We start from the raw sequence: 9,169 nt of genomic DNA on the forward strand, positions 1-9,169 counted from the left end.
GTACATCGTTCACGGGAGTTGGGGTCGGGGACTACCTAGGACAAAACCATGACATGTGCCCCTTCTCTCCACAACGATAGCACATTAACTCCCAAGGGTTCTGTACAACCCCCTTCCTCCATGTGCCCTTGCCATGTCATGGCAGAATGGGGTTGTTCTGTCAGGTCCCTGGCGTTGAGCCACCTGCCCGGTCTCATTTGGGAATTTCCCCCTCTCCTCTTGCTGATGCATAATCCTCCGCTAGCTGTAATGCTTCCTCCAGGGTTTTAAGCTGATGGTGCCGCACCCATCTTTGAGAGCTACCACCAATGTCTGTCAGCCAACAATGCATGGCACACTCTCCATCTGATTGGCCTCTTCCCACTTCCCCCATCCCCAAGCAGCCTCTTGCAGGCTGGAACTGTACCAGTCTGCAAGTGGAAACAAGTGATTTCCCACATTTTTTTCCTTTAAAGGATAAAATCCATGTTTTTCCATGGCAAATTGAAAACCTAGATCCCTGTTGATAAAATTGTAATGTTTGTACCTGGCCACAGTGGCAGAAAGTGGACTGGAGTGAATTGGAAATGCTAAGGGTTTTTTCCACAGTTCTTCTCTCACATTCAGCCTCCAGCATTTAATATCTAGGAAGTTATAATTCAGAGGCTGTATCCCTTACTCCTGTGCTCAATAGCTACTGAGGGGGTTGGACTAGATGACCTCCTAAGATCCCTTCCAACCCTAATTTTCAATGATACTACTGATCCCCTTTCCTCCAATAATTTGTCCTATCCCTTTTTGGATCTGGCTAAACTGTCAGCTTCCATAACATCTGGTGGCAATGAGTTCCACACTTTAATTACACACTTTGTGGGCACACCTACACAAGATGCTTTACTGCACAGTAAGTATCTGTGGCTACACATGCAGAAACTTGCTGAACAGAAATTGGCTCTACTCATGACTAAATTCACTTGTGATTAGTAACTGCACAGTAGCACATGTGTAGATACCTGATCAGGAACAAAGGTGCTCCCAGTCAGACAGGCAGCAAGGCTGGGGCTGGGAGAGCTTTATCTGCCAGCACCAGCTCCACAGTTGCAGGGCCCATGCTGAGATATCCTTATCTGCCAGTTCCACAGTAAAGAAGCTAGCACTGGGAGATCCTTCTCTCCCAGCACTGGCCCCACAACGACAGAGCTGAGATAAGGATCTCACAGCCCAGGTCCTGCAACTGTGGGGCTCAGACTGGGAGATAAGAATCTCCTAGCCTGGGCCCCATGATCACGGAGCTGGGGCTGGAAGCTCCCTGCTGGCAGGGCAGGGGGACATTGTCCCCACCCAGGCTGAAGTGGCAGAACCTACCCAAGCAGCAGGCAGCTCCTGAGGGCAGGGAGCAATTCCCTGGCCCCCACCAGGATACAGCTGTCTCCTGGCCCCAAGCTAGCACCCAGGGGGAGCTTAGAGTTCCCCCTGGCTGCTACAGGGGACAGTTGCAGAGCCACAGGGAGCAAGAGCAGTCTGTTGCTAGCAGCAGCAAATCTGCTTCCACATCCCTGCATGTGTAGACATTTGCCCAAGAGAGTTTACTCTCTAGTAGTTTACTCAAGAGTAAACTGTTCCTGGATTATTTGCATATGAATATGTACCCTGTGTAAAATAACTTCCTTTTATTTTTAAGCTTGTTACTTACCAGTTTCATTTTGTGACCCCCCTAGTTCTTCCATTGGAGAAACAGTAAGTAACAAAACCTGATTTGCTTTCCTTCACCATTTAGTACTTCGTAAGCCCTTATAATGTGCCCCCTCAAGTGTCTCTCTCCTAAACTGAACAGGCCTAGCTTCTTTAGTCTCTCCTCATATGGAATCCCTGCCATACCACGTATCATTCTTGTTGCTCTTCTCTGTACCTTCTCTAGTTCTTCTATTTCCTTTTTGAGATGCAGGGACTAGAACTGAGCACAGTATCCAAGGTGTGGATCCACCACAGATTATGATAGTTTCAGTTTCTGTTTTGTTTACACAAACTGTGTGCAGGTCGCTAATCTCTCCCATGTTGTCAATTTCCTGCTGATACCCAGCCATGGAGTTGGAGGGAGCTGTCTAATTTGACTCCCTGCAGTAATGGGGACAAAAGATAAAAGGTTAGGCAAAGAATCTACTGAGACTAGGAATCACAATGGAAAATGAGGGAAAATGTTTTGCAGATATCTTGGCAAGGATATTAGGAAAGGCTGGGTTAGGAAACTAGACCTGGGAGGTGAAGGGAAGGCTGCAATTATTTGGGAAAATAAACTACTGAATCTATGAAAAAAGAAAAGCAGGCCTAGACTGGTAAGATAACGAAGATAAGATTGGGAGTTTGGGGCTAGAGAAAACTAACACTGGGAGCTAGTGAGGAGAAAAAGGTACAGAATAGGAACTAGTTGCCTAGAAGGTGAAAACTAATGTGGATGGGGAATTAAGGGAAGAAGAAAAGACAGAGGTATTTATGTAAGACATCATGACTGTCAGTCCAGGCCTCTCTTGGTCAGCTATCTGGTACTATGTAAACCAGTACAGCCTATTTCCTGATCAGGTTATCAGTGACTAAACCAGTGCCCCCACCTGGGCTAGCATGGGTGAGAAGGGTATGTGGACACCCAGCAAAAGTAAAAACAAGATCTGTCAAAGGGCAGATGAGCTCCATGTCTGCCAACAGCCATCCATACCTGAAAAGGAGATGGGCACCACCAGGTCACTTTGCCCAAAGAATCACCAATGATGAACAGCATCTAGGGTGCCCTAACAGTTGCAGCAGTCTCAGGACTGACTTGACTTCAACTTCATATGGACTGGCTAAACAAGGAAACTGTGGCTAGCAACAAGTATGGGGGTAAAGGAAGAGGGAAGGGGAAACAGAACACCTGCTTCATTTATTAAAGCATTGTTGCAGTTATGCACAATTTGAGGAATATAAGCCTCACACCACATTATTGAATCACCCCAAACTAGAGGCAATATCCTCACACCTAGGGCACACAGAAAGCTAGGGTTCACCTGGGTACAGGCAAATAATGAGAGAACAGAGATAGGAATGTAGATACAGTCAAACTGCAGGAACAAAAAGGTGATGCCATAAATATTCCCACCACTTCTCAAAAAGTCAAAGCAACTAGAGGAATATAGCAAAGGAATGTGAAATGGCAGGGGATTGGAGATTTCAGAATGTACCTCCAACAAGCTTGGTCAGGATGAGAAAAAGTCTGGTAAGGTTTTATGACATTATGGGGCTTCAACTGGTGTCTGTAAATAAGAGAAGAGGGAAGGAGGAGGAAGAGAGGATGGGGATGCCATAATAGGAGTTGCAACTTGGCAGGATGTATGCCAGTGTTACCTTCTCCCTGCAAAACAAGCAAACCTTAGGAGCTAATTAGAACTTGGCTGTCGCCACACACATGCTCTCAGCTCCAGACTGAGCTGCCAACTTATACCCCTGGTGGGCTGGAGACCAGGATCAAATAGAGGCTGGTCCACCAAGTCCCCTCATCCTTTAAAGTTGGCAGGCTTCCCAACTACTCGATGTTATGAGGGACATCCAGATAAGAAAAGAGAAGGTATGGAGCACACGCACATATACATTTTCAGGGGTCAGTTCAAAGACACAACAACAAAATGGCTTGCAGCCTATTCAATTGAGTGATATTCACTAGGCAGGAGTCCAACGATAAGCTTCATAGGGATGCACATGATACATGTTCCCACACAATTTGTTTAAGAGTAGAGAATGGTGGGGGATAGGACAGGTAAGGCAGATCTTGCCACTTGCAGCCCTTACCTTCTTGCAGGAGAAGGTGAGGTACTCACCAGGGGGGTCATTACATGCTTTGACCTGTCACCCTGAGGTCTACTTTAGTTTGCAGGTTTCTGGTTCTGATGTCAACCAACACAAATTTGTAGTATGTCACAGGGCTTCTACCACCCACGTAATGACATGGTGAATGTGTAACAGGGAGGAGACATTTCCCTTGTTGGCCATAACAGAGATGTCCTCTAGGACAAGCTTCCAGGTTTTCATAAGGTCCCAGTTAAAAGCCAGCAGCTCAAGAAGTCTTGAAGGAGACTTCTTGGAAACTTAGTCTTATTAGGTCCCTTAGAAGAAGTGAAGAAAAGCCTGTACCAGCATGATCAATGTAATATAAAGGAATCTTTACAGCATCTGGAAATGGGGTATGTAGACTTGGCTGCAGGTACAAATCAGGCCCTGTATTTTCCTTCCCTAAGAAGTTCAGGGTGGAGAATAGGAACTAGTTGCCTAGAAGGTGGAAGTCCCTCATGAAGGGATTAGGCCATGGGGCCCCACACTGCATCTGTACAGCCCCACACACTAGGATCAGACCCAAGGGCCCTGCATTGCCTCTGCCCAGCGCTGCATGCCAGGACAGGAACTTACACATCTGTTTGGCGCTCCAGGCGCTGACCACCCCAATCTACTGTTTTAGGGAGATATTTTTGATGTATTCACAGCAAACATAATGCCAAAACAGCATAAAGGGATTTATGTGCCTTTGAGGCAATATTGAATCACTCTTGAGCATGCACAGTAGGGGCAAACTAGGGGCAGAATTCTGTTTCCTTTTGTGCATCGAAATGGCAGCTTGCTAGTCACATAAGTGGCTTTCTTGCTACTTACACACAGTTTGTGATTCTATTTCTCCTGCAGTGTGGGCCATTAAGCATATGCACATAGACTGAGTATGCACAGTAGGCTACCCTCTGGCCTACTGTGAACACGAAGAGGACAGCTTATAACCAGGTTTTCTAAGTGTGTGCTTTTATAAATACTTATACACTTGATGGAACAGGAGTAATGCCCATGATGAATACAAGATGACCCCTATCTAATAACAAGGTACCAAATTGTTGGGGTCTTGAGTATAAAATGAAAACAGAAAACCAGAAAGCTGTCTGAATTAATCAACAGGAATGTTCAGATCACATTTCCTGAAATGTGATTCATCTATTCCTGAAATAGCTCACTATTCCTTCAGCTATTGTAATTCTTCTAAAATTCAAAATGTTGTTAGAAATCAATTAAGACAATTTTTGTCTGCTTCAATGATAATAAGGGGAGGGGTATTTTGGAGAACAAAACAAATGTGCAGAAGTGCCTATGAAGATGTACTAGCAGCCCCAAGAGGAAAGAGTTGTGGTTATAATTATTAATCTTCTTATTCTTCTAAATAAGTTTGCTGACGGGTCTGCCAGGTTTATATAGCCATCATTCTATTGCTGTGTGGATTTATTACTCATTCTATCTTGAGAACACTTAAGTGAAAACCATGTAACTCCCCAGTGAGTCTCGGGAACAGATATTGAGTGTACAATAGCATATGTTTTAGCTGTGTGTTCTATCATCTTTTTGGTCTATTTGAAGAATAATAAAACTAAATGATTTGCATCATTTAGTGTGATGTCTTTTTTTTTCATTTTTCAGCTAACAGCATTAGCAGCCTAAGGGTTTGTTGCAGTGTATTGAAATCTATCCATAGATTTCAATATGTTTTGAATCAAGCTCTAATACAGCCTTATTTCTCCCATGGAGTTGCTACACACTGGGCACATCTACACATACATTAATGCACCACAGTTACTGCACATCTAGGTTAGTACTTTCTTGATGAAGTACTAACTGAATGTGCAGTAACTACATTTACTGTGCAGTAGCACCAGCACATTTTTTTTGTGGCAGTTACTGCATAGTAGCCTAATAACCTTGCACAGTAGCTTATTAGAATGGATTTTGACCAGCACGCTACCTCACAGTGTTATTTGGCTACCATGCAGTAAGCTTCTCATGTAGATGTGCCCACTATACCCTGGGTTCATGCCATCTAAATCCATGCTGTGCATATATTTCATTCAAAGTTAATTCCCCTACCCCACTACCTGCAAACTTTCCTACTTCAGAACAGGAGATTCTGAAAAAGGAAGGTGCAGGGTACACCAATGCTGAACAGGGGCATAATACGCAAAGGTCCTGTGGAATGGCCTGAAACCCTTATTCACATGAGGTTACACTCATACTTGTAATACTGCTGCCAGTGGGACTATTCATAGTTTCATAGTTTCTAGGGTTGGAAGGGACCTGAGTAGATCATCTAGTCGACCCCCTGCCATGGCAGGAAAGAGTACTGGGGTCAAACGACCCCAGCAAGTATTCATCTGAGCTGGAAATACTTATGAGAGGTGGGTGGTAGGTCTGGTCCCTGGGTCCCCTTCATTGTGAATCTGAAAGCTGAGAAGCAATCAAGAATGCACAAAATTACACTAAAACTAACTAAATTATGTAATAAATCCAAATATTTATACTCTTTAAAAGATGTACATATTTGCATTAAGTTGTAGGGTTGTGACTGCTAATGCTAGAAGAAGAAACCAGACCACTCAGGGTAAATCTAGAGTTTTAGGTCATTGGGAAAGATTTATAGACAAATCTATCCCTAATTTTTACCCAGGGTAAATTAGGCCACAAATCTCCTCATAAGCACATGCCATCATGAAGTATTCCATTTGTGGGTGTGCAGGGTGTGACTAATTAGAAGTGGGAAAGCAGAAAGAAATCCAACCATCTGTTATAACTCTCCTGGGTATGCTCTTCATAGAAACTAACCAAAGCACTTATTAGCTATCTGGCAGTACACCCTTGGAAAGATATGTTAGTACTATGTAGCCTTACTTTTAGCTTGTCTTTTCATGCCATTCTGAAAGGAGTTTTAAAATTGCACTTAGCACTTTTAATTTTTTTTACACAAAAGTCACTTATAAATAGGAACTAGTTTCAATGTATTTTAGCCATTAGGTATCATACTGTTTAAAGGCTGTTGATACAGAACATCTGGGATAGATTCAAAGCCTTGGATGGTGCCAATGCTGTTGAAAAATCCCACTCTTTACAAAGCTGCCATATGTAAATTGAGTGACCAGGTAGGAGACAGCTCAGTTTCAAGCAAGTAACACAACGGGAATTGCACAGCCCATGCCATTCAACAAACACAGCAGATGTCAGGTCTAGTGATAATCCACAGCATGGTCAGAGGATCCTTAGAGGTTACACAGTCCACCCTGGGTGCAATCTTGTCATAGTGTCCATCTGCACCTCCAGTTAACAAAACCTTCATAAAGGCAGTTCTAAAACACTTGGACTATCTTCCCCTATGCTAGTATCTGCTACACTACAATAATTAAAATATTAAATCATTGTTTGGCAGGAACGCACACTGTTTATGTTTGATGCTTATACTGCACATAAGATCCCTCTCAAGAATGTCTTGCAATAAAAAGGAGTACTTTGGGTAGTCCACTCAAGTTCAGCTCTAGTGCTGAAATCCTCTGCCTTGTCATCATTTTGTCCACTTTTATTATTGCAACACACCTCTGGTTCCAGCTCCCCAGAATCAGTTCCCCAGGCATGGATGTATCAAAAAAGTATCAATTCTGACAAAGTTTATGGACCATGACAAAGAAAGAAAATGTTTCAGCATTTTCTAACCAGTTCTAGTGTATGTTGCTACTAGCTGCTTCCTCATACCTCCACTCTCAACCAACTTTCATTAAGTGCAAGTTCCAATAAAAAAGGTGTCCACTTGTTTTTAAACCTACCCAGCTTACATTGCAGCTGTGGTCTTGTACAGCTTTAAAACAATTGTTATCACTGTAGAAATAAAACATATAAGTCATAGTAATAGTGGTAGTAGTAGGAAATAAATATTTCAAAGGCCTCACATTTCTCTGTGCCATCCTGTTCCAGCCAGCCTTCTTATACAATCTCAACAACTGATTGTTTGAAAAATCCTTCTGTGCAGGTACTCTTGATTCAGATTCTCTCCAGAGAATGAAGCTCCATACTGAAATGGAGATACTGTGCTCTTCTACATTGTCCACAGAAAGACAATCAGTATAACTGACAGTAAGTGAGAAGGTAGGGTAGAGATGCACCTTATAGACTAATTGAATCAGAGATGCATAAGCTTTTGTGAGCCACAGCTCATTTCATCAGCTATTTTAGTTAGCACTGGCCCTTTAAGCCCTGAACTGTGGAATACCAAAAGAGTTTAAAATCTAGAGTTCTTACTTCCTTTGGCCTGTACCCTTATAAATGACTCCAACTTAACATTACCTTACTAGCAACACATATGATTCCTTTTCTTTTACTGCCTAGCCCAATTTAATCAAAAACTGGGTCTTCCAACGTGCTCAGCAGCACCCAGGAATTCCTATTGTTACGTTTTCAGTCAGACTTTCACAGTGTGCTAAGTTCTCAGAAACCTAGATCTATATGCAGGAAGGGTTGAACTAACCTCCAAATGGATTAGAGGGAGAGCAGAGAAAATGTTATGAAATCTCAGACTTGGCAATGTCATCCTTGCTGTCAATAAAGGCACCAGAATGACTGCTTAAGAATCCATTCAATACTATTTCAACCAAGGAAGAAAACAGGTCATCTGTACATTTAGAACATGTGCATGCCACTTCTCTGGTGCTCCCAAGATTACCGCTGAGAACCAGGCACTGCCTCTCCCCCCTCACTGTGCACATGCCCCACCCAGAACTGAAGTAGTGAAACTGCTCTGAGGATGCCTCTAGAGCTGCTTTCAAGCACAATCTCAAGCACAAGCAAGAATAGAAACAGAGGTGCATCTGATACCTCCTTACAGCCTTTTCTGAGTCTAGTGCATGCATAGGAGGAGCACATAGGCAGGGTTTGCATCTGTGCGGCACTTCCAGGAATGCCGTGCAAGCGGTCCAGATTCCCCATTATAGTGCAGCGCTTCGGGAATGTAGTGACTACAAATACCCATGCGCAGTGTGCACGGAGCAGGACGGGGTGTTACTGCACTGTCTTTTAGTACTTCCAAAAGAAAGTACTAAATGACAGCGCAGTAACAACATCACCATAACCGCATGTGTAGATGCACCCAGTGTGTCTGTTATTCTCTCTCCATCTTGTCTAATCAGTAGGCCTGTGTGAAGTGGCTAGTATTCACTTCGGAGTCGGATGCGGCCGATTCGAGGGACAGTGATTCAGTTCAGTGATTCAAATCACTGTCCTGTTTCATTCAGCCAGATCTGATTTGGAGATTCGGCAGCAGCCGAATGTCTGAATCTTCAAATCAGCCAGGCCAGGCCCATCCCCCACCCCTCTCCCAGCC

Source organism: Gavialis gangeticus, unplaced genomic scaffold (genome assembly GCF_001723915.1).
Source record: "Gavialis gangeticus isolate Ggan-Ray unplaced genomic scaffold, GavGan_comp1, whole genome shotgun sequence".
NCBI lineage: Eukaryota > Metazoa > Chordata > Crocodylia > Gavialidae > Gavialis > Gavialis gangeticus.